At 32.2% G+C, this 27,850-nt stretch overlaps 2 protein-coding genes and 1 long non-coding RNA gene across 4 annotated transcripts in view; 2 read left to right on the forward strand and 1 right to left on the reverse strand.

Annotated features, from left to right (window-relative positions):
• Positions 1–17,717: 17,717 nt before the first annotated feature.
• Positions 17,718–27,850, forward strand: part of LOC103313817 (uncharacterized protein) — a 124,450-nt gene continuing 114,317 nt past the window's right edge. Inside the window, exon 1 of the mRNA XM_064355934.1 lies at positions 17,718–17,817. The gene's annotated coding sequence lies outside the window, so the exon portion shown is untranslated. The remainder of the gene's footprint in view (positions 17,818–27,850) is intronic.
• Positions 17,721–27,850, forward strand: part of Coq3 (Coenzyme Q3) — a 58,427-nt gene continuing 48,297 nt past the window's right edge. The window contains exon 1 of one of the 2 annotated variants that reach the window (XM_008197241.3): positions 17,721–17,817. The gene's annotated coding sequence lies outside the window, so the exon portion shown is untranslated. The remainder of the gene's footprint in view (positions 17,818–27,850) is intronic. The other variant, XM_008197282.3, reaches the window with a different exon arrangement.
• On the reverse strand, positions 20,155–21,598 carry LOC107398380 (uncharacterized). Its single transcript, XR_001575251.2, has 3 exons — positions 21,451–21,598; positions 21,190–21,394; positions 20,155–20,650 (listed from the first exon to the last, which is right to left on the reverse strand). It is a non-coding gene; the product is annotated as an uncharacterized LOC107398380 (long non-coding RNA).

Below are 27,850 nucleotides of genomic sequence, written 5' to 3' on the forward strand. Positions count from 1 at the left end.
AATGAGTTTTATAAATTGATGTACGCACTAAAAAACAAAAAAAAACATGTATAAATTACATAACAGTTCAGAATTCAGTGTCAATCATTCTTGTTCTAAATATAGCGTGATTCAAAATCACCGTACAATATCTCGCATTGTTTTAGAGACCACTTAATGACTTTTAAAAATGCAATCGAAAAATCTTAAAATAAATACTTAAAGTAGAGCCATCTCTTCAAAGTTGTCACTTTAATATTCATTTTCTGTGAATCTAACAAGCAAATAATAATAATAATATGAATTTAAAATAAATCAAAAAGTCATCCCAAAAAATATTTTTACAATTAGTGCTCTTATGCATGTTTAAAGCGTGACACCGTGGATGTCTTAAACCGAATAAAAATCGCAAATTCATTTCGTAGTCCCTGAAGTGTGCAGCGTTGGTTTGCCTAACTCGCACTGTTCACGCCGTTAATGGCACGGTACTTTTAATTCCTCTGATTACGCATAAATCATAAACACTCATAAGGCACGTAGATAAATGTTGGCTTTTTATGAACAGGTTATATCGGCAACAAACAAAGTTTAATTGTCACTTGTCACTATGGATGTACAAGGGACAATAAAGAAACGTAAAAGGGTGTCTATGGTTTCAAATTCAGTGTAATGTTTAGCATTTACTATTCAGTATTGCCAGTATGTGCAATCTTTAAATGTTCGAGTCTTTAAAACTATGTGCCGTAGAGGAAATTCTAAAAGTACTGTGATGTTTGCAGTATTTCTAATTTAATCTATTCATCAGCGTAAATTATTAGAAGTCATGTTAAAAATTTGAGCTTCCTTACAACACCGTTTAATTTCAACAAATTTAATTGAACTTATTTAGCATAAAAAAACATGTTAGCATTAAAATGTTTAGAAATTGTCGTTCCCACGGAAACTTTCCAAGAACCGTAAAATCGTTACAAATCACCAGATTGGGTGGTCAAAAAGCCCTGTGTTTAACAAGTGGATATGCAAAGATAAGGGAGTTGGCGACGGCCTGACGGTTCAGTCCAGGCATTCAACTAATTCAATAGTTTTCTCACAAAATAATAATTAATTTAGGTTTGTTCAAATAGTCAAAATTTAGTAATAAAACGGTAAAGAAATCAAAGGCTTTTGCTTAGCAAATAACAAGTTACAGTTAGAAAGAAGTAAATTCATTAGTCATTTTAAATCACCAAAATGATAAGTAAATAACTCGATAAAGAGAGAGAAAAAACGTATTTTCATTTTATTTAACTGGGAGCGACATCTAACGAGGGGTAGTACGACCAAAATTGCAGTTTCTTCACGGGGTTCTTCCATATATTTTCTGTATTATTTAAACAAACAAAATTTGTTGTCACACAAAATTCACTCCATTGAGTTCCGAAAACAACTTCAGACCTAACAACAACCAATTTTGGAGTTTAATTTCTCTTTCAGGATATTTGGGGTAATTCCACACCGTTATTGTATTGTATTCATTTTAGATTACCGATTACCGAAATAATGTTAAATAATAATGAAATTGCCAATCGGAAAACACCCCAAATGTTAAATTAATAATAAATAATATTAAGAAAGTTAAACGAGGTTTGATCAAATGCCAAGACATCATAAGAGACAAATTTGCATAATTCCGCACACGGGGAAACTACTTATCTGTGTTTTTTCGTAGTATAAAGTGTTTATTGTTGGAATTTGAAAGTGGATAAAAAGTGAAAAAGATTTAAATTTTCATTACAAAGTGTTATCAAACAGTTGTCTAATTAAAAACTATAAGTAATGGATCACAGCGAACATAAAGTTGGGCTCAAGAAACCAATAAATTAGTGAAGTTTGTGAATTTTAGTTTAGATTTTTTCCACTGATAAGATCATGAGATACTTCGATAAATCAACAAAACTACAATTAGGATTAACAACTGCTAATACATTTAAACGTAAATTATGCCAAAAGGTAGGCTTTTCAATGTCTTTGTAATAATTTTCCAATAAAGAAAGTGAACTAAACTTCGTTATTTGTGTTTTCTTCGTCATCTCTCATTTGTCAACATAAGTTTCTTGCATCAAAGATACAATAATCATTCCGCATAGGCAATGGAATAATTGTGAAGGCACAAAATTTGTACAACGCTTAAAATATCCGAATAAACATTTTCCCGCCATTTATAGTTACTGTTTTCGACCTAGCTCAGTGGCGCCCCCCACGGTAACTTTACTTCCGAATTGAAAATCAATTTAAAGTTTTGCAATATGATCGATTATTCAAACGAAGAATTTGCAGCTATGCACTTTGTATTTGGGGAGTGTAATGACAGTGCAAGTGATGCCGTCCGAAGGTATGCAGATCGTTTTCCCTAAAGGAGAGTCCCAGATAGAAAAACTATTTCTGGTACAGCCTGATTTTTGCGTACAACTAGCTTATGGTGATACCAAGGAATCAAGGTAGGTAGAGGACGAGACGTGGGAACGGTTGGATGTCAAAATGTTGCGGCGAGTTGATCAGGACCATTTACAATGAGTTTTGTTATGTTTATCTGTTTTTTGGTGTTTATTTAATTTGGTTTTATTTTGTAGTTTATGAATTTATAAAAACGTATTGTTTTAATACACAGTTTGATATAAATAAATAAAAAGCGTGATTTTCGAATAGTCTTTAGTAGGAAATAATCTGTGTTGCTCAATATTTGTTCAATAGGTACATAAATTTTATAAAAACTGCAGTCATAGTTTAGTTCTCTGCAAAGTCCCTTGCTTGCTTGTTGATTGACGTAGCGACAAATTATGCTCTAAAAATAACTTCTACTTTCATAATATTAATTTTAAACCAGTGTTTTCATAATTATTTAATAAACTAGTTTCTTAATGAAGACGATTATTAAACGAAACTGTTTAAAGCACGAACGAGCGATAACAAGTGCCTTTTGATTTTGTTACAATTTTTTTTTTACCGTAAACTCTTTTTTTTGTGACAATAGTCACCATTGAAAAATTTGAATTGCGAATTATAACAAAAAAGTCGCCATTGTGAAAAAGTAGTTGTAATTAATTAAATATCATCAAAACGCCCAAATCCCAAAAACAGTTACTTTATTAAAAAAAGCGCATTAATGATGTATTTTTGATCAATTAGAGATCCCTTCGAAATAATGGACTTAGCGCAAAAAATGTTGGCGCGTTACACGTGTATATGGAAGTGGCATTGAAATATCTTGACAAATAAAAAAGTTCAACTGGTTTTCAAAAGTGGGCAATTCGGGGTCCATGCAAAAGTGTGACATTCGAGATCACCTCCTGTATATACGTAAAAACATGGCAGAATTTGCGGAAAACGAGATCCATACAACGTTGCCAATAGCACGGATCTCACTTTGTACATTTCTACACTTTTACAATTTATTTTATATTCACAGATATTAGATCAGCTAATTAGCAGATAGGTGATGGTCAACTTTTAATGTCATTGTTATCTATTTGCCATATTTGTACACTAGATATTGGTTTTAAATGTACATGGAAGCAGTTTTAAAATAACGAGATTTAAAATTTGATTGTGAAACGAACTGTGACCGAACGGTTGGCAGTTTTGACGAGCGCGAAAAGTGACAAGCAGTATCTTGGGCATTGTGGGTACGATGGCGAGCTAGGCAGTTAGGCCCGAAAGTCCAATTAAATTATAGCAGTTTATTGTGAATAAATCGTGTTGTTTTGAAATGTGAGCTTAATTTTCCAGTGCCCCTTGTGATCCGTTACAATTAAAATTAAAAGAATATTAATATTCGATTTTATTGTTGTTAAATTTGTTTATAGGTTTACTGAAACGCTAGTAGTCCAATTGATATTTCATTCTATTAGTTGAATATAATTACTCGTTGTTAGTTTGTTCTTTATAAGGCATTTGTTGTGTCACTATTTAATTAATATTTAATTATTGAAAACAATAGGCGTAAAATTAAAAATTTCGTTTAACACAGGATGTTTACTGTTATTTCAATGGCATGTTTACAATCTTTGGTAATTTAGGGAAAGTATCTCCAGTGCATCTTACGAATCTTACTCCAGATTATTTGCAAGAATGGGATGTCCATTACAATTTTTCCGAATTTTTTTCATTTTTTTTGCAATTTCTTTAAATATTATTTTCTTTATGATTAAGGAAGTTGCAACGAATATGTGTATCTAAAAATAATGTTCTTCCGTGCCCAAATAAGACCAAAAAATAATTAAAACTAAAAATATTTACGAAGTACGGCGTTCAAGATTCAGGCTGTTATAACTGTTAAAACAAGCACCTTTTCGAATTATCGTTTCCTTATCTAACGTTAAAGTACAACTTACCTCCAATAAATTGGTAGTGCATATCGCTTCAGTTACTCAGAAAATTTGAACAAATAAAAATGTTATTTGCATAGTGAGCACCTTTTTCTAGTTTATTTGTTAAAAACAAGTAAAAATCAAATAATGTTATAAAAAAAGGATGTTAACGTTTTATTGTAATTTTGTGTTATCAATGTCATATGGTTTGAATAAATCTTCTATAACATCCTGATTCATTTTATTTGCTGAAATGAGGTGCCGATTATTTTTTTTATATTCTCTTCGTTTCTTTAACGTATTTTTTTTAATTAATTAGTTTATAATAGATCTGTTTATTGATATAATAGATACTGTTTCTACAGCGTTGAACAAAAATATGGAACCAAGCATTTTGTGCCTAAACCATGTACCTTACGAAAACACTAATTAGAACATTAACTAGTTTAAAAAAGCGATTATTTTTTATTATTAATTTTTTTCGAAATCATTTTGGTTTTTAAGTTACTGAAAATTTTTTTTTCAAATGGCTTTATACTACAGCTAATTTTTCCGGTAGAAGATTATGCTCTAAAAAAACTTCTACTTCAATAATATTAATTTTAAACCAGTGTTTTTTTTAAATATACTTATCTAATAAACTAGTTTCCTAATGAAGACGATTACTGAACGAAACTGTTGAAAGCACGAAGGAGCGATAGCGAGTGCCTTTAACAATTGATTTTGTTACAATATTGTTTCCTTGAGCGTAAACTAATTTTTTGGGACAATAGTCATTATAAAAAAATGTGAATTGCGAATTATAACAAAAAAAATATCAATTGTAAAATAGTAATTATAATTAATTTTATTTTTATTATCAAAACGCCCAAATCCCAAAAACAGTTACTTTATTGAAAAAAAGTGCATTAATGATGTTTATTATTACGTCCTTTTTTAAATAAAATAATTCATTAATAACGAAATTAATAAACGTTCCACGAAAAAATTAATTTTATTAAAGTAGAAGTTATTTTTAAAGCATAATCTTTTACCAAAACAATCACCGTAGTAGGGTTCCATTTGAAAAAAAAAATTAATAACTCGAAGACCTCAAAAATTGTTATTTATTTAACGAGTTTGAATGTAAGTTGGACGTTTTGTTTCGTGAGTGGAATATTAAACTACGAGAGAAAACGAGTCATTTATCATCCACGAAGTGAAATAAATGAACCGATTTACACAAAAACGACTTGAATAAAACATTTTATTCATCGAATTAAAATTGTTAAAATTAGCAACTTGGTACTCTAATAGGTATTCAGATTAAAACAAGAACACTTTTTTAGTGGTGAATTACTTCTTCTAAGATTTGCTTTGTGCAAAAAGCCTTTCTATCTAGTAGATTAATAAGTAGCGGTTTACTGAAAGCGAAATTAAAATTTAATTCAGATTCACACTAATTCGAATTAAGTTGCCATTTAAAATGCATTGACAAATGTCAAATTAATCTCGAATTTAAATTTGATTGCCATTAAACCGGCTCGTAATGTGCAATATAATAAGTACTATTTTTAAACTAGTTTACATAACTAGAGGTAAAAATAATTAAAAAAAAATCATACCGTAATTTTGACTTAATTTCAACAATAAAAACTAAATAAATTTAGGAATTAAAGAAAAAGAACGTAAACTTTCATTTGTAATATTGTTTTTAAATTTGTTTAAAAAATTTGAGTGAAATTGAAATTTGTCTAAAAGAGAATGTTTACAGTTATATCTGTAGCATGTTTACAATATTTGGTAATTTTGTGTGTTTGTAATTAGAAAAAAATAACTCTCGTGCACCTTACGAAACTTATACAATATATATGGTACATAATATGGTAAACCATTGACGAGGTATTAATAATTATAATGAATAAATCGCTTTGTTTAAGTTATCTATGCAAAGAGATGTACTTTAAAGTGTTTTTTAATTTATATTAGTTAAATACTTAATATAACAATAATAAACAATAAATTCATTTCTAGAAATGATAATAAATAAAAAAATACTTTGTAACTTGCTAAATCGTTTATTCATTTTTAACAATCATTAAATCAATTAATATTGAAATTTTAAACCGCCTATTGCATCTGTCGTACATGTAGACTGATCTATGAAATCAACTTTCCTGCGTATATAATTTAATTCACTTTCAAAGCATTTATGCACAATTCGAGATCCACTTATATACTTTTTTTGGTATTTTTGCAAAATTCGACATCTACACAGTGTTGCCATTTTCAGATCTCGTTTTGGTCAGTTTTACCTCTTGAGTTTTATACAAAAACGATCGACGCGATCTCTACGACATCAAACTCAGAACTACAAAAGATATACAACTAAGTGTAAATGCGGAAAATGAGATCATATTGTTTGATGAGATCCGGCTAATATTCCGTCCCCTGCACCTCTGGACCCCGCTGATGCCGAAAAACTGGTCCGCTTCTTCCAAGATCCGCCCTCCGGATCTCAAGATCTCGGATTCCGCATGTATGTACAAAAAGCGATTTCGAATTCCGCAAAAATACATCTATTTGATAATGGAGGGCACAGTATAAGATAGGTTAAATAGCGCAGCTGTCCGATGTGGCTACGATCCGTTCAACTTGTGAGTGAGACAACCATTGAGAGAGTACGTATGAGGGAGGCGATAGGCAGCTAGATAGTTGCATTGGGTTTCCAATAAAAAAAAAAGGTTTAAACACTACAAGCAAGTAATTTGTTATTAAGAAGTACTAGACATCTTACATAACTAATGTTTAAATAAATTATTAAATCAATATAAATACAGGGTGTATCAGAAATACGTGTGTAAATTTTACCACGTAATGAAACCCATCAAATACGACAACTTTTCTATATAACGTTTTGCAAAATTTTTACTTATAATTTTCACTGTTTTCCTCCTTTCTTTTATTGAAAAATTACAAACTGAAAAGAGGCTTCATTTGTTGAGCTATGTTACCTGTTAAAATTAAGACACCTGCTTTTGATACATCCCTGTATTATTAATTGTAGAAAAGTAAAGAAAAAAATGCAATGGGTTTTATTGTTTCTGGAGCTATAAGACTTTTTTCTCATCGTTATATAATGCAGTAAAGCTTTTAATGTTACAGCTTCTTGATCATCCTCACAAAATGGGAAAATTATTTTACTTGAAATTTCAAAAAAACACTTCAATTGTTCCGTCAAAAACGTCGACTGAGTATACAGCGTGATTCTTAAATAGACCAATAAACTTCTACCCAAGGTAGTATCGAATGAGAACATGCTGGGAAAAATTATAAAAAAATTTCTTTTGTCACCGTATTCGTAAAAGTTATGTTGAAGATAATGCGTACGCGACTGATATGCCGGTCAGTAGTATTAGCATAGTTAGTAGCATAGCTTATAGATATTTATAGTGGCTGTAGATTGGCGATTCACAAATTGTACATTCTAGTTACTGGTAATGTCACGTAAGCGCTAGTTGTATCGCTTGGAGGGAAATTCAAACCCAACCGGTATTAGACAATTCTAATATCAAATATATTTGATGAACAGTTTTACACCCGACAAACGAAACTTTTAGTTTTACATGTCGCATTTCAAACTGAGGATTTCCACAAGATGCTCAGCCTCAGTTTGAAAAGGATCTTGTAAAACTCGAAGTTTGGTGTGTCGGTTGTAAAAATGTGCTTTTGTTCATTAACGTGCGTGACGCATGTGTTCAACAGACACAAATTCTGCGCCTGAAGATACAATGAAGTATCGGAAGGGTTGCGACAAATTTAATAGTTTCATTGATTCTGTGTCCCATCACAACCAGAGACACACCATTTTGACAGTACTCAAGTGTGAACCGTTGGAGACACATGCGCAAACAACAATTTTTTTAAATGATTGAGACAGTAATATATTTTATCTTTTTTGATTGCTTGTCAGCGCTTCGGTGATGTTACCACTAACTAACATCCCTACTCCCGTCTTTTTTTGAAGAGTGAACACCCCCCGGTTAGTAGAAAGCACGGGGGTGTCGCTTGCATAGAGAAAGAGGAAACATGATTTAAATTTCGCGCTATGTGCTCACCCTGGACTGTCAACAATGTCAACCCATATAAGGCATAAAGCACAATTAGCATGCGCAGTTTTGTAAAACGGTTGACAACATTGACGGTTTATTTAAAATAATGTTTTCGGCCTCCAGTACTGTAAAACGTGAATGACAGTTGCCCATTCATGAAAGGTAACTTGACCTTTAAACACGATGCTGTAAACTGGTAGCAAACAATTAGGTAAAGTAACCACAAAACACTGGACGATTAGACATGTTTAAGATACAAACCGTGCTTACCATAATTAAGTTCGTATAACGAAATACTTGTTACCTATAATTATTTAATTCAATCGACCATGGTGTATATTTAATTAGTAAAAATATAAATCCCCCGGAACAGCGCCACCTATACATACGTTTGGGAACCACAAATTTTACATTTTTTTTCACATTTTTTATTTTGCACCAATCTTTAAACGTACTATATTGCGCCTCGTACCTTGTCTTCGATTTTTCAGGCAATAATTGTTTTGTAGCACCCTCTGCAAGTTGCCTTATTTCCGGAGGTGTAGCGGTGAAACTATCACTTTCACCACTGTCGCTCATCTTGGTTGATAATGGTTGATAGATATAAACGTGATTTGTGATATAATTAAATTTGAAATCGTCGCTTGATTTTCACAAATTTAACAACTGTCAAACTATTTCAGTTGTTTAACATGGCGGCCAAAGCCTACTATGTTTAAGTGACTTTGAGTTTTTATTTATTTTATAAAGAATAATATTAAAAGCTTGTCAGCCAAAAAGTTTTATACAAATCTCATGCGTTAAGTCATTTTACAGCGCTTCAACTAATAAGGCACTCGCCTTTCAGGCTCGTGCCTCAAACAAAGTTGTCGCGCTGTAAAATGTGACTTACCGCATTCGAGTGTAAATAGCTATTTTGTGTGTCATGTGTGGTCGTGAGACTGGCTTTGGTCGTGAGCATGTTATCGTTTAGGTTGGTTTTTGTGTGAAAATCGCGTTTGCCTCATCACGGAACGCAATTATTCAAGAATGGAAAGAAGTCAGAGTGTATATGCCTTCAAATTCCCCCTGTACCTTCGTAAAGTGCACTTTGAATGTTATGTGAGACTGGAAGTGTTTTATAAAACGAAAAAGTAAAGTGCTAGTTTTGTGGACTGTTAAAATTAAGTTGTGCATGAGAAAATTACACAATATGTTTTACTTTAGAATGTATTTTGCACTACTATAATTAATAAAACCGTTTTTTTTTAAATAGTGTAAATTTGTTAGTCCCGTGTTTAGTGATAATAATTTTACAGGTTGTATATACAAACTTTGAGTATATTTATTCAATTTTTGTATAAAACCAGTAATGCAAACTAATAAGGGTACATACATAAAATACGCAATGTTCAAATTGCGCGCGGTTTTTCAATTTCCAATATGGTGGATTTAGTTTCTCACCCGACCGCACGTAGCGCTATCAGCATTAATTTGTTTCCTCAAAATAACACGGCGCTGTCACTTCTTAACCTATATATTCTTTGACCTTTATATTCTTTGGTAGAAAGCAAGGCTCCACAAGGTCAATTTGCAGAGGGTATTAACTCGCTAAAAAAGCCGGGAGTGGGGATGTTAGTTAGTAGTAAATTCACTTAAGCGCCGACGAGCAATTAAAAACGATAAAAGATATTACAGTCTCAATCATTTAAAAAAATTGTTGCATTGTTGCTTGCGCATGTGTTTCCAACGGTTCAGAGTTGAGTACTGTCAAATTGATGCGTCTCTGGTTGTGATAGGACACAGAATCAATGAAACTATTAAATTTGTCGTAACCCTTCGGCACTTCATTATATCTTCAGGCGCAGAATTTGTGTCTGTCACGCACGTGGATGAACAAGAGCACATTTGTACAACCGACACACCAAACTTCGAGTTTTACAAGGTTCTTTTCAAACTGAGGCTGATCACCTTATGGATCTCAACCCCAGGTTGAAATGCGACATATAAAACTCAAAGTTCCGTGTGCCGGGTGTAAAACTGTGTTTTTGTCTAATACCATAGAATAAGAGAGAGGAAGAAGCTAATCTCTCTGTCTACCCCTCGTTTTTTCGCGAAAGCGCCACCTAACCCTGACAGAACGAACTAATTCGATAATAGCGGGAAATTCAAACAGGACATTTTATTTATTTTCCAAATTTAAAGAATTATAAATGTTAAATGTTTCTGTACTTATGCACTGTTACGAGACATTTTAATAAAAAAGCATCTGTAACAGTTGCAATAGCACAAAAACATTTAACATCGTTTAATAAAATGAAACAATGTCTTACCAATAAAAATTTATTAAAAAAATAATAACGTGCTGGAATGTATAGGCAAAATTAATTCAACTCGAATTGTTCTTCATTAACATACACTAAATATACACAATGATCCAGAGAAACTGAGTATGTTGGCATCAGATTAAATTATTGAGTTGAAAAATTGAAAGTGTACACTATTGGTATCCTTTAAAATTTAAATTCAGATTGCTAACAGACACAGTATTTCGGGATCAGTCTGTATAAATACATCAGTTTTGTTGGTTTGATTACTTGTCTACAGACTGTTCAGAAAAGCAAAAAAATATCAAAATTTTGCTTGTAACCTTTGACAATAGTCCAATTTTTAAGTCCCTAAGGCTAAATTTAAACAACTATTTTTCGAAATTTATTGCTAAAATTATTTTAAATAAAAAGCCACATATCTGATATACATAACTATAACTGGAAGTTAACCGATTAAAACTACCATGTAATCATTTAAATTTATAATAATAGTAGGCTTTAATATTGTTTAACTTGTATGAAACTTGTAGAAGACGTTTTTTCGCTTAGTTTCTAAATTAAGCCATCACAAAAAGGAAAAACCTTGTTTTTTTAACAGGTATAGGCGTTATAACATTGTGTAAAACAACATAAAAGATTAAGACATAGAGGGACATGGCGACTTTGAAAACCTTGAACCATAGCAAGTCCTAAACTCCCTGTTTTACAAAATACTGGCTTTGCAACTACAATAAATTAAATAAAATATGATATAGTAATTACTGCACATTACATTTAACTCCTCTTCATGGGATTTTCAATTACAGGCCAAGAACCGTTATCATCTCCAAAGACGGTCTTCATCTCCTAAACATCCAGAAATTCCCTTACTAGAGAAGTTTGTGTGATCCTTCTTGGTGTAATATGATTATATTAATCTCTAGGAATCGCAATTAATTGTTGTATAGACAGACACCTTTCAGTAACGTTTACCTTAATTTGCCTTAAGTTGATTCATTCTTCATTAAAACACTGTCATTCACACTGTACACGAGATTCAAATAAAAGATCCATAAAAGTACAGATGTTTGATCACAAAAACATCCAAAAAATCACGTTAAATCGTTTTCTGAAGTCTTTAAAGCACATTAAACAAAATGTCGCCAAAAATCGCAACGACAGCAAAATAATCGGCTGTTTATAAGTCAAAAAGTTAAAAAGAGAAGTGTGCGCACGTCGATTATTTTTATGGAACCTTGTTTACTTTTAGCAAAATGTGTGACAGATTCTTTTAAATTTACAGATTTCTTTGCAACTGGCGCGACCTCTAAGCTGGAGTGCACGAACTATTTTAGCCGTTTCCCCCTTTGCCCCACCCCTCCCAATGAACACATAATTTGTATACACTTTCAGGGGCCTGGGAGGTTCACTTAAAAATAATAGACGTGCGCGCACTTCTCTTTTTAATGTTTTGATTTAGTCGATTATTTTGATGTCGTTGCGGTTTTTAGCGACATTTTGTTTTAATTTGTTTTAAAGACTTCAGAAAACGATTACACGTGATTTTTTGGGTGTTTTTGTGATGAAACATCTCTACTTTTATATGGATCTTTTATTTGAATCTAGTGTACAGTGTGAATAGACAGTGTTTCATTTAATGAAGGATGAATCATTTTATGGCAACTTAAGGCAAACGTTACTGAAAGGTGTCTATACAACAATTAATTGCGATTTCTATATTTTAATATAGACCATATATACACCAAGAAGGATCACACAAACCTGTCTAATAAGGGAATTTCCGGATGTTTTGGAGATGAAGACCGTCCTTGGAGATGATAACGGTTTTTGGAATGTAATTGAAAATCCCATGAAGAGGAGTTAAATGTAATGTGCAGTAATTAATATATTATAATAATAAATAAATTTATTGTAGTTGCGAAGCCAGTATTTTGTGAAAGCAGGGACTTTAGCACTTGCTATGGTTCAAGGTTTTCAAATTCTATATTCAATTCAATTGTATTGTCTATATTTTTGATGCTATTTTACACAATTTTATAACCCCTATGCCTGTTACAAAAACAAGGTTTTCCTTTTTTGTGTTTGATAAATTTAGAAAATAAGCGAAAAAATGTATTCTACAAGTTTCATACAAGCTAAACAATATTAATGCCTACTATTATTATAAATTTAAATGATTACATGGTAGTTTTAGTCAGTTAACTTTCAGTTATAGTTATGTATATCAAATATGTCGCTTTTTATTTGAAATAATTTTAGCACAATTGTAATTCTCTTGTGTTTGTGCAAGTTACTAATAACTATGATACAATCGAGATTACTTTTTAAAAAAATCAAAACTTATCAAGAACTTTAACATCAAACTGTTGTAGTACGTGTTAGGCCCGCTTTTCTAAACGTCGGTAAACTTTATAAACGCGAATAAATTTAGAAAAATACGTTGTTAAACAAAAACACTTAAAACTTATCGGGAGTCTGTTCATCTGTGAATTGTAATATTTAGGGACCTAAAAATTGGACTATTGTCAAAGACAAATTAACATGATATAAATAAATAAAATGATTGATTAGCGATGACGATTATTATTTTTTTTATTATATTTTTATATCAGTTACCTATTTAATCTACAGGGTGTATCAGAACTCACTCCCCACCGGAGAGGTGCTAGTGGTAACAGCAATAGAGACGGCAAAAATGCAAAAAAATGATCTCAAAATGACCAATCCCAGAAGCTCTCTCCCAGGTGTACTGCATACAGTTGATGCGTTACTAAGGAATAAAAAATAATTCAAGTGCCCACTTTTAATGTTTGTTCTACCTATTTTTGTTTTCCTAGCAACGTGTTTTGTTCCCCTAATCCTCCAGAGCAAGGACTTTTGTGATTGGGTATTTTCAAACGTTCTTTTCTCCGAAACGCAAAGAGTTGGAATTTTTTTGTAAAGGAACTTTAGCTTCAGAATTGCCTAAACTATATGCACATTTCCGGTGGGGAGTGAGTTCTGATACAGGCTGTATGTCGGTTTGGATATTGACTTTGTTAAAATATTTAATATACATTTTCTAAAATTAGTCTTTTAACTTTATTTGGTTCATTATGCAAAAATATTATGTTATGTTATAATTAAAAGAATGTCAGTTTTAATAGAATGTTATACAAGGCCTGAATCTAAATATGAAGTGATATTTATGTTGTTTTATTTTATTTTTAATATATTGAAAAGTTTCACCTATTGTTACAATTATTACAATCAATTTAATATACAACATTGGACATTAAATTTTTATCATTTTTGTCTTGAACTTTGCTAAATAACAAATCATACATACCTAGTATTAACAGGTTTCCAAGCTGGTGTAATGTTTAAATTTGTTGTTAATGGCATTGGCAACTTATTTTACCTGTTTTATTTTTTAACGGAATTTGAAAATATCGTTCATTCTATACCAGTAGGTTTTTTCAAAATTTTCTACAGTGAGAAATAAGCGAGATAATCGCTTCTAAAGCAAGAAATCGTGACGTCACAACCGCCTCTCATCACAAAATCCTCTTATCACTGAACCCTCTCAATTACCAAAAACCTGACAGATATTTGAACATTTTTTACACATTTTCCATGAAATCAAAAATTAACTACTCTCTAAACTTCTCTGTGTTCTAAATTTTGTCTTGAACTTCGCGAAAACATTTTAGAAATTTTGTCAAGTTTTATGTAAAAATTCGATCGCAACTTTAATTTTGGTAATTTTTCACAATTTCACACAAAATTTTGTATGCTATATGGTCTGAGCCTCGCAAAATAATATTCATTCTCATAAAAAAGGTCTTAGTTCACGGCCTTGTAATAGAAATAACTATTGTAAATTTTACTGATCTTAAAAATTATATATAATCACAATAGTTATACTTTAGTTTTATTTGATGTTATTTCGCTCTTTACTAATATTTCGATCTATTTGGCTATTGACATTGTTAACTGAAGATTAAATGATTTAAATACTAATATTGATAAAGATTCTTTTTAAACACCTTAAAATTTGTTCTGAATTCTTCATTTTTTACATTTGATGATGTCATTTATAAACAGATTTTTGATTGCCCAATGGGCTCACCTATGAGCCCTACTATTGCTGATATAGTGTTATTCACACTGTTTTTAATAATATTCCTTTTAACATACCGATTTATTATATTTATATGTTAATGATTGTATTGCACTTGTACCAATAGATAACATAACTCATATTTTAGATTTATTTAATAATTTTCATCCTAGACTTAAATTTACAGTTAACAATGTTATTAACGTTTTTGACACCACTTTAATTTTTAGTAATAATTGTATAGTTTTTGATGTTTACAAAAAAGAAATAGCTTCCAATAAATATCGAGGTTAATTTATAATAATTTGTATGTTAGGTGTTGATTTTGCCACGATTTTTCTTATTTATTTCTTCGTTTCTGTATTTATCTATTTATGTACAGGGTGTTTCAAGTTTTAGTTTCACTGAAAAAATAAATACTTATAGTGGCCCAAAGAAAGAAAATTATATTTTAAGAGATAGAATTTCGAACACCCTTCAATTTGATGCTTTAATGTTATCTCACATTCTCATGGTATGGGCGTGAAATGCAAAAAACTACATTAAAGTTTTTTTTTGATTAGAAATTATGGCAATCGTTTTCTCATAATAAAATTTCGCCTACTTTTTAAGTAAGAATTCCGTTACTGAGGTAGTAAAAAACTCAAGGCGTTTTGCGCAAATGAAATTTAAATTCGGTTAAGATAAGACAAATGTTTTATCTTAGTCACCTTTAAGAAAACAGAGCGCGTGTCTTTGCTTGATTCACAAAAATTTGTACTGTCATTACTTGTCAGACCAAAAATAGTTATTTGTCATTTAAAAAAAGCCCTTACCAATACTCCCTTCAAGAAAAATTCAAAATGGTGTTTATCTACGTTGAATGAATGTGGCACAAATCTGACCCAAGTTGCACAACGGTAAGCGGAACTATTTCCCAACTTACCAGGATCATCCAAATCGAAAATTATTTCGCCAGTTTTTAAGTTAATGGAAATTTTGGTCCCAGAAAAAAGGTAAACGAAATTTACACTGTGACCCATGATCTAAATCAATTGGTTGCAAATCTTATGACGAATAATCCAAATTTTAGTCTAAAAAAAGTTCACAATGCCACATGTATTGCTGAACTAGTATTCACTGAATTCTAAAACGACACAAGGAGTATCCGTATCACATTGAGGTGCACCAAGAGTTACACGATTGACACCCATTTCGAGTTTTTCTTCAATGGAATATTGGAAAGGCATTTTTTAAGTGATAAATCATTACTTTTAGTTTGATAGGTAATGACAGTAAAAATTTTTGTGAATCAAGCAGAGACACGAGCTCTGTTTTCTCAAAGATGACTAAGATAAAACATTTATTTGGTCTAAATCAAATTCAAAATTCATTTGCTTAAAATGTCTTTGATTTTTTACTATTTCAATTCCGGAATTCCTACTTAAAAATAGGAGAAATTTTATTATAAAAAAAGATTGCGATAATTTGAAAACAAAATTTTTTTTATGTAGATTCTTGCATTTTACGCTCATACTATGAAAATTTCGGATAACGCTAAAGCATCAAATTGAAGCGAGTTAGAAACCCTATCGTTTGTGATTTAAGTTTTTTTTTTTTGGAAAACTAAAAGTATTTATTTTTTCACTGGCACTAACACTTGAAATACCCTGTACTTATTTCTGTTGTAAATAAATATTATATTATTACATGATTAACGTGATTTAATTATACCTGCTTTCAGAGTAATTTTTAGGATCAATCGTTGGGTATAAACAGTTACAAAATAAATAATGTTAAAATACAAATATACTATTTCGAAATTACCGTGCGCCCCGCATTGAGCGCCTTCTGTCAAAAGTATTTCAAAAAGTGGCCCATTTCTTTTTGGCGGAGTAAAATTTTACATTGAGTTGCCCATCTCAACTCTATCCCTCACCCAAATATGTTCCTAGAATATTTAGTCATTTCTACGAATGCTGTTTTTACGTTGGATAATTTTACGGATGCTATTTTTACATTGGATTATTCTACTTTGAGTTAAAATTCCTTTGGATGATTTTATTTTGGAAAACTTTGTATATTAGTATTTACCACGACATATTTTTAATGTGATTTTCTCTAATATAAGTAATTAACACTATACACGCAAAATTGTTAAACAATTCATTAAATATAAATTAAATGTGGAATTACGAAAATGTTGTAACTGTTTTTGACATAGTTCAAAAGTGATCTCCAGAGAACGTCAAGTTAATTTTATTTCCAAATAGCGCTCGTTTAAAGACCGACTTACACAGGCCAAATACATATAAAGAACTTAAAGACTAGGACGTGGTTTGTATGAAATCATTTTGTAGGTTTATTCTACTAATAATTTTAACTGAGGTTGGTGACCGACCCTGAAGCAATGACCAAACTGTCTGGAAGTATGTTTTTCAGCTAGGAACGCAAAGCAAAATTTTGTCAAAACAATCTATTTAATGCAATACTCCGCTGATCCACTGTAATTGTATACGTTCTAGCACGTAGAGCCCGTATCGTCTTCGTCTGGCTACCGTCACGTCACATGTTAGAAACAAAACAGACCAATTGTAACATTTATAACGTATTCTTTATTTTATAAGTTTATAAGTAGCACTTGAATAGTGTCTGTGAGTTTGCTGTGTTCTTCATATTCAAAAATAAACTTGTCAAGGTGAAGTTTGCATCCAAGTAAATCAGATATTAGTGGTATGAGAAAATGGATTAAGGTAAATAAATTTATAACTAATAACTAATTCGATATTCAGAGAATGCAGACCCATCTAATTCAATATTCAGGGAATGCAGACCCACTATTTACCAAATTAAATCAATCAAACAGACGATGAAAACCAACAACTAGGTAAATAATGTATTTGTTTTTCCCATTTAGAATCTGAAGTGTTCCGGCACCAGCCAGTTGTAGATTTCGAGCCACCCTCTTCCAGTCTTTAATTGAAGATTTCTGCCGGGTTTATCACTGCACGGTAAGTACTGCTTGTGCTTAGCCGGGTGTTAAAAATGATACAATAGCAATCGATTTATAAGTAATATATTGAGGTTATGTTTCGCATAACCTTGTGACGACGAGATTGGAGTGGCGTTTTGGTAGTTGTGGCCGTTTAAGCATTTTTACAATTTTTTAGTAGGTAATGAATATAGACCGGTAAAATGATTTTACCAGCGAAGGTCAAGCGGTCCGATCGGCTACGCATTGGCGTGCGTATCGAACCTAGCCCAATTAAATAAATTGCCACATTAAAATGTGGAGGATAGACTTAAATTTTTGATATAACCTTCTATGGAATATTTAAAAAAGTCTAGTCAAAGAATTTTTCGTTTCAACTCTCGCGAAAAGGTTGAAAACACGAAAATTATGTGTTTTTGCAAAATCGGGAAGAGCTAGAAACAAAAGTTTTAAATAAAAATTGTGAAGCAAAAAATTCAACATAAAATACCTCTTGAATATTGTGAATATTATGCAAATTAACAGAGTTTGGGGTGGTTAAATGTTAAGGGATGATATGTACAATTTTTAAAAATGAGCACAAACACGTGATTGTTGTATGAAATTTTCTACTGAATCTGAAGGTAATTGTTGGATTTGAAATTGCCTTTTTGGTAAAAATGGCGTTTTAGCGCAAAATGTACAAGAACCTACAATTGGACAAATTGTGCGTTTCTTCTTTCTGGATAAAGCTAGAAACTTCATTTTTTTAACATATCCCTCAATTAATGCAGTGTCTAACGTATACACACAAGCTTTAGTTTTTGCAAAAGTAAACAGAAAATTCCAGTTTTGGTGTAACGTGTCATTTTTGTGTAGTGAAATTTTCACAATGCGCGCACGTTTGTTATTTTAATAGATAGACCCCTACATAATCGAGACGAAATGAGGTTAATAGTTCAAATAAATGTTTGGTGAAAGAAGCATTTCGATATCTGCAATAATCACCGAGTTACTGTAATTTGTTCCTGCAATAGGCGGTCGAAGTGGACAGCCCGCCGTATTTTCCTTTGTTTGTCGTGGTGCCGCTAAATTACATAACATTAATCAATTCTAAACGTAAATGAGCTGTTGTTGGACATGCCAATATTTGATATTGTTATTACTTAATATTTAATAATAATTTAATAGAAAATTTAATAATAATTACTTAATAGAAAAATGAATTGCAAAAAGAAGCGTGAGTCAGCGCTTGAAACTGCAAGGTAAATACAACGCGATCCCGAATGCATTTGCGATAATTTTAAATTGCAATAATTTTATGAGTGATCGGAATGATTGTTACACCAACACTTGATTTGAACAATATTAGTTGCATTACGTCCTAAATCGTTTGCAACTGGTTAATGTTATAGAATTTAGCGACACTACGCCAAAGGAAAATACGCCGCGCGGTCCACGTTGACCGCCTGTTTCAGAAAATTTAAATTTCAATTACACGATGAGTGTTACAGCTAGCGAAATAATTCTTTCACCAAACACTTATTTGAACTATTCGCTGCATTTCATCTCTATTATGTTGGAGTCTATCTTTTAAAATAAAAAACTTTCTCGCATCTCGACAATTTCATTACACAAACATGATATCTTACAAGAAAACTGGACTTTTCTCTGTTTTATCTTGCGAAAACTAAGCTCGTGGGTGTACGTTCGAATCTACAGCCATTGACGAGTGTTTTGCACAAAAATGAAGTTTCTATATCCGGAAGGAAACCACAAGCAAGTAAACACAACATTCTCCAATTTTCCACATTTTTTACAAAAACTGTCTTTCTCATAATGAAAGCAATTCTCAATCACAAAACGATCTCGAATTCGATCTCCGGAGGAACGTTCGGAGTGTTTTGAGGTGGACTGCTCCATGATTATAATTTGGAGCAGAGAATAGGGAAGGTTTGGAGGGACGAACAAGTCCAGAATCCCAGACACGACGTTTATGGCAACAGCTGACTACAGCGCTTGCTCAGTAGTCGTCGTAAAATCATTTTACCGGTTTATAGTAATGAACATACAAATAAGCTTATTATAGTTTATGATTTATAACCTGGCTTAGGGGAAACACAAAAGTCGCAAAGCATGTACCTACACTGACGAACAAAAAATTTCCGACACTTCATGGGCATTAAGTGTAAAATACTAATATGTAAAATATTAATCTAATTTTGTAATTTTTCCTGGAAATTTGTCACTAAAGATCTGCGTCAAAAGGACAGTTGACAGTTAAGCCCAGACCATATCGTTTTTTTAGACTGATATTTAACTGGTGCCCGAAATTTTTTGCTTGCCACTATAAAAACTAATTAGAATAAAACAAACAAATTTTTAATATTTATTATTAAAAGTTTTCCATAATTTCTTCGCATACATCATAATCTGTGACATTTTGCCCTTCCTGATCCCTGTAGATCGTCGAAAGATACGTCAACATATTTTATTCGGTATAAAATCTTTACAACAAATTCCTTCTTAATTTAGGTGGTTCTGAATAATCATAATTGCATTTAGTAAATTTAATTGCATCTTATTTCTTATTTTAGTTTTAATTAAATTCGTCATGGAAAAAGTTCTCTCTGCTTCCGCATTTGAATATGGTAGAGATAACATGGTAAATGCAAGAAGTGCCATATCTATAAACATAAATTCATCGGCTGCGTTTTTACTGTAATCACTTTTCTCCAGAATAGTTCTGCATCACAATTTGGAATCCCATTCTCAAAATACTCATCCCATTGTATAGTCAACAAGTTACGATATTGAACCTCAATATCAGTAAATTTTTCTTTTGGTGCATATTCAAGGGGCAGCTCTGAAAACTTTGAACGAATTTGATTTAATATGATTTGAGGAGAAAAAAAATTGCGAAATTCTTCAAGTTTTAGTACCAGTGAAAAAATAAATACTTCTAGTTGTCCAAAAGAAAAAACTTATACCGCAAACGATAGTTTTTTGATGCTTTAGCGTTATCCCAAATTGTCATAGTATGAGCGTGACATGCAAAAAATTACATTAGAAATTTTTTTTTTCAAATTATTGCAATCTTTTTTTATAATAAAATTCCTCTTATTTTTCAAGTAGGAATTCCGGAATTGAAATGGTAAAAAATCCAAGACATTTTGAGCAAATGGATTTTTAATTTGATTTAGACCAAATAAATGTTTTATCTTAGCACATTTGTGCTTCACAAAAATTTGTATTGGCATTACTTGTCAGACCAAAAATAATTTGTCAGTTAAAAAATGCCCTTACCAAAAATCCCTTCAAGAAAAATTCAAAATGATGTTAATCTACGTGGAATGTGGCAGAAATCCGACCCAAGCTGTACAACGGTAAGCGGAACTATTTCCCAACTTACCAGGAACATCCAAATCGAAGCTTATTTCGCCAATTTTGAAGTAAATGGAAATTTTGGTCCCAGAAAAAAGGTAAACGAAATTTTCCCTGTAACTCATGATCTAAATCAAGCGTTGGTTGCAAATCCTGTGACGCATAATCCAAATTTTAGTCTAAATAACGTTCACAATGCCACAGGTATAAGCTGAACTAGTATTCACTGAATTCTAAAACGACACAACTCTTTGTTATCCGTATCACATTTTGGTGCACCAAAAGTTACACGGCTGACACCCATTTCGAGTTTTTCTTCAATGGAATATTGGAAAGACATTTTTTAAGTGATAAATCATTACTTTTAGTTTGACAGGTAATGACAGGTAATGACAAATTTTTGTGAATCCAGCAGACACGAGCTCTGTTTTCTCAAAGGTGACTAAGATAAAACATTTATTTGGTCTAATACAAATAAAAAATTCATTTGCCCAAAATGTCTTGAATTTTTTACTATTTCAATTCCGAAATTCCTACTTGAAAAATAGGAGGAATTTTAATATAATAAAAAGATTGCAATAATTTGAAAACAAAAATTTTTTAATGTAGTTGGGATAACTCTAAAGCATCAAAACGAAGCGAATTAGAAACTCTATCGTTTGCGATATAAGGGTTTAATTTCAAGTTTGGTCGCAAAGTTGCGCGGGTCGCTATTGCTTAGTAGCAACGAATGAAATTGCTAGATTTGCGCCGTTGCTATAACAATACCGATTTGCACCGGTCGTAAGTCAACTTGAAATTAGGCTCTTAAGTTTTTTCTTTTGGACAACGAGAAGTATTTATTTTTTCACTGGCACTAAAACTTGAAATACCTTGTACATCCATGTGGGTAGGCATTCGCTTTAATAATTCTTCTATTAATTTGCGAATAAAGTCACAGCACTTTTGTTTAACCTGTACATAATCATCTTGAGGGGTAACAACTTAACTAATTGTTCAGCTCATAGCTTAAATCATTATCACAAGGAGCAAAAAAATTGATTCACGTTTAAACACGTTTTGCAACAAATCTATGTTATTATGTAATTCATTAAGCAGTGGTGTCTTCAACACCTGTTTAGCTAACATCCAAATAAGTCCCTGGGTTTCTTGAAATGATTTACAAGGTGTCCCACCGAAAAGGGCACCCCCCCTCATAACTTTTTTATTTATTAATGAATTTAAACAACATTTAAATTACACCTTTTAGAACCAAAGGTCTACATTTTAGCGCTACAAGTTTTTTTTTTTGAACGTATCATTTATGAAATAATTAATTTAAAATTAAGAAAAAAATTGGAAAATTGTTTAACTGCATATTATTAGAAGAAGCGAGTTTACATTAACGTATTAGCAAACTTCGTTTTAACAGAAGTAATGCAGATTCTTTAAAACCTTGTTTTAAAAATCGTAAAAAAAATGTTTCTTTTTGAGTGAAAAATCGTCATCCATGAAGCGGTGTTGTGAGATTGTAAATTAGCTACCCGTTAAGTACCTGTGAATTTAAAACTGTCACTTTGACATAAAAATGTCGAAAAATATCCAATCAAGAAAAGCGAGAAATCATTTTAGCCTACGGTGAAAGCGGGCGAAATTTACAACAACAACCCGCGTCCTTCAAGAGTGCTTTGCAGAGTTCCGTTACTCCTTGAAAAAGGTCCGCAGAGTTGTTAGATTATTTGAAAGCACTGAGTGAATCCACCTAAACGTGTCTTATTTTCTTGTGAGATAATCGCGCTTCGGCACAAGTTGCGAGAGATGCGATACAAGAAAGATTGAAATAATTTATTTAAGTGTGCCGCTGAAGGAAAACAAAAGGGATACTGAAAAATAGGTGTTTGTATTAGTTGAAGCTGGCTGAAGACAGTTACCTCCTAGTTCAGTGGCACAGTGTACAACCTAGGCATTAATTAATATTTTATGTCACATGTTTAGAGGGACTTAAATTATTATACAATAATAAAAGCATTGGCGTTGCTTGAGCAGGTTTGAACCTAAATAAGCCTAATTTTATATCAAGTTCGAAAATGTTCGAGGTAACGTTTAAATAAACCACAAAAATCAAAAGCATTACCGAAAAAAATTATTGGTAAAACAACAATAATAAATAAATAGCAGCAACCAGCAACAAGAAAGTTGTGTTAAAAACAAAAAACTGCGTGTAACCATAAAAAACTGTCTCGAATTATCTTCTTTAGAAGAATTACGAATTTTTCTGAAAAATAGGTAATAATAAAGCATTTTCTACGTGGAACTAATGCTTACACATTAAATGCTCAAACACATTGCCATTTGCTTGCAAGCAGAGCAACAACCGGTCTCTAAAACTTCGTTTCACTCGTATGAGGGTTTCGGGTGTTATTTCAGCAAAAGCAGCTCTGATTCGGTCCTTCATATCGTCTACAGTTGTGGGTGCCGTTTTATAAACTTTTTCTTTAACCACACCCCAGAGAAAGAAATCACATGGTGTCAAGTCAGGAGAGCGCGCTGGCCAGTGCAAGGGTCCTCCACGTCCTATCCACCTTTCTGATAAGTGTCGGTCTAAGTGGCGCCGAACCCGTCTTTCAAAATGGGGAGGAGCTCCATCGTACATGAATATAAGTTGCCCTATTATGTTTAAAGGGACATTTTCTAATAGGTCCATCAAACTTCTCCTCAAAAAATTGAGATACATCTCTCCATTCAAATGGCCATCAAAAAAGAATGGGCCGATAACAAATTGTCCAAGAATGCCGCCCCAAACATTTAGAGACCATACTCTTTGATAGTCTACTTGTCGCATCCTTCGTGGATTTTTAACTGCCCAATAATGCATATTGTGCCTATTCACCAATCCGTTGCTTTTAAATGTTGCTTCGTCCGAAAACAAAACAAAATTTAGTAAATCATTATTTTCCTCTAATAAATGAATTAGGTGTTGGCAAAACTTCATTCGGCTTTCATAGTCACTAGGACGCAATTCTTGATATGATGATATTTTATATGGATGAAAGAATTTTAAAATTCTTTGGACCGAACTCTTGCTAATATTATGTTGTCGTGCTATTATCCTGGTGCTAACATTAGGATCTTCTTCTACCGCATTTCTCACAACTTGCACCAAAGCGTCATTGTGTCGCACAGGAAAATAGACACGTTTAGGTTTAACAACTGAGCTGGTGTCTTCAAATAATGTAACAATTTTGCGGACCTTTTTCAAGGAATAACGGACCTGTGGAAAACGCTCTTGCAGGACTCGAGTTGTTAGTTGTAAATTTCTGCCGCTTTCACCGTAGACCAAAATGATTTCTCGCTTTTCTTGATTAGATAACATTTTTGGTTTTTGTTCAACGTTCACTGCACAGTGAAATTATTTCAAGTCAAATTTTTGGATATCAATGTCAATGTGACAGTTTTGAATTCACAGGTAGCTGTTTACAATCTCACAACACCGCTCCATGGATGATGATATTTCACTCAAAAAAAAACAAACATTTTTTTCACGATTTTTAAAAAAAGATTTTAAGGAATGTACATTACTTTTGTTAAAACGAAGTTTGCTAATACATTAATGTAACCTTCCTTCTTCTAATAATATGCATTTTAACGATTTTACATCTTTTTTCTTAATTTTTAATTGCTTATTTCAGAAACGATAAGCTTAAAAAAACTTGTAGCACCAAAATATGGACCTTTGGTTGTAACAGGTGCAATTTAAATTTTGTTTGAATTGATTAATAAATAAAAAAGTTCCGAGGGGGGTGCCCTTTTCGGTGGGACACTGTATAGAAATCAATTGTTTCCCCCTGGAAACACATATTTAACTGATGGATGTGTTTTAGGATTGGTTTAAAAGAAATAAGGTAGCCCTGTTTAAAAGATTTTCAAAGTAAGTGTTCAATAATTTTGCAGTTTGACATTTTTCATTTTGTGCTCGAATTGCAAAAAATGTCTTCAACTCCAGATATTGGCTCAACACGTTAGCCACGGTTGCACAAAAGATAATTGGGCATTAACAAAGCGTTAATCGTCCATCAAAAATTTTGTGCAACACAAAACACTGCTGACGGCTGATTAATCTTTCATCAAATATTTGATGAACGTCAAATATAATTGTCAATTAATCGTTGATTAACTCTGTTTTCCGTTTCAAAAACGCAAATCAAGGCGGTCGTGGTCGAATTGGTTCCCAATAATCTTTATAAGTATAATTCTGTAAAAGGTTATGGTTGAATTGGTTCCCGGGTGATGGTCGAATTGGCTCCCGCATGAGCAGGTAGGTAAAAAGGATTAAGCCAAATATATGTTAATATTTTAGATTTAAAGCTGGTAGAAATGTTCAAATAATTATTTTCTTGGCACAAAATCCAACAAATTTCATTTATTCGTGGTTAGCTGGTTATTTAAAAAAAGGACAATGTAATTTTTTAAGCCCAATGCTCTCCTGTAAATTTCCTAAAATGTTTCGTCAAGTAATGACTATTAAGACATCTCACATGATGACGTTGCGTTCGTTAATATGTCTATTAATACTATTAAAGCATCAAAATGGAGACAAATTACAAATATAATTTTAACATTTTTCGACAGAGTACCCATTAAGTTCTATGCGCCTTCTCCATCGTTTTGGAAGTACTTGAATACTTGGCAACACATTTGAAAGTATTTGTGCTCGTAATTTGCAACACTGTAACCGAATTCGATTTCTCTTGACAATTATTTAACGTACAACCCCACAAGAATGTTAAAATTGTTGTTAACTGGAAGAGTACTCCATTGGTATCCTTAAAAATTTAAGTCCAGTGTTGCCAACAGACTCAGTATTTCTGGATCAGTCTGTATTTATGCACAGCCTTTAAATTGTTAAAATACGATTTGTTTTTGAACGTTTTGGAACTTGTAAATTTGTTCATACACTTACAAACGCCATTTCTGTTATCATAATACTTTAATCTGTTTATCTGACCTACCTGACCGACGGGAACCAATTCGACCATCCCCAGGAACCAATTCGACTATAATTAGAGAGGATTACAGAATTTGGGAACCGATTCGACTTGTCTCCCATCAAGGCAAATGTCATAGTTAATCAGTGATTAACGAATCATCCATTTGATGGCCGACCGACGGGCGATTAATCTCTGATTAACCGTCTTTAACACTTGTTGTTTGAGAATTTAAGGTGTTTTTGATAAAATTTCATTAACTAAACTGAACCATTACCTAAGGGGTAAGACAATAACAAGAATTAAAGAAGAAAACCTTTAATTTATTTTATTGGATGAGAATGGTTATGTGCAAATGACTGAAGTGTCTGAGGGGCCTGTGCAGAAAATCAGAAATATTGAGGATCTGTTTGAGATGTTTGTTAACCATGAGTGTAAAAAGCGCTTTAGTTTCAATAAAAACCAGAGTTAAAATTGCACCAAAACGCAACTAATCAAATCTCTCAGTGCACAAACAAAATTTTAATTTTTTTTGCGTTTTTGGTTTTTGTCTTTTGTAGAACATTTGTAGGGTTACCACAGAAAGTTACAACACGACTTGCTCACACATGAATTTGTATCGTTTGTACAATGAAACAATTCGAGGAATAATTCATTTTTTAACCAATAACATATTATCCACTTTATTGCTTCCCAATGTGCCAATGCGCATGATTCACTTTTAAACAGCATTGTCCAACAGTTCTAATAACTTAACAAAAAAAATGCAAAAACTTTATTTATTAGTTTTAGTTGAAATAAAACCCCAATGTTCAAATGAAGGTTTATTGATTGTGGTAATAAACACGTGTATATTCCTTTACGTCCTAACTTCATCTACCCTTAAGGCTATTCCCTTGTTTCGCCTTCAGGAATCGCTTCTTGGTACCTTCTTGGCACTTAGTGGCAAGGCAAAAACCCCCGAAAAAAGAAAATTGGAGAGTTCGCGAACACGTCAAAATTTCACAACGCCAATTTCGCTTCTTGCACCCTTTAGGTCTAGAAATTTTCTATAAACTCATATCACTAGAATTAACAAATCAACACAAGGCCACAAACACCATTTCTGGCACTATAAATTGTCTGCACCAAACAGAACTCTTTGAAGACGAAAGAACACAAGTTAAATCGTCAAATTAAGCATTGAGTAAAACCAGAAGTCCGATAAAACACAATATTAATAAAAAAAAATCAGGCTGTCAAATGTGAATCACATGACAAATTCAAGGCGTAAGGCCTTGTTGCCAAATTGGTTTTTTGCTAATGAATGATTAACGGAGCATCATATGATGAACGATTAAAACATGTGCAAATTGTTTTGTGCAACGCAATCAAAATTAATAAGCCATCAATTTTTGACGAACCATCATATGATGGCCGATTAATTTGACTTTTGTGCAACCGGGCATAACTGTCATATATTTTTCATTTGATACTCTTGACGATTGGTCAAATATCAGAGAAAATTTTGAATTGTCTATATCTGTAAATAATACCTTCCTCAAGGAAACAGCAATTACATTTTTTATTAAAGCCCCACATTTAGTACGATGAAGCTTTAAAACATCTTTGGAAGAAGAGTTATTAGAAGTTGGCGGGTTTGGCTCAAATTTATTAACGGTATCTGTTAAGTGATCAGTACACCTTATTGCCATATGACATGCTGCAAACACGACTAAAGAAATT

Source organism: Tribolium castaneum, chromosome 3 (genome assembly GCF_031307605.1).
Source record: "Tribolium castaneum strain GA2 chromosome 3, icTriCast1.1, whole genome shotgun sequence".
In the NCBI taxonomy this organism is placed as follows: Eukaryota; Metazoa; Arthropoda; class Insecta; order Coleoptera; family Tenebrionidae; genus Tribolium; species Tribolium castaneum.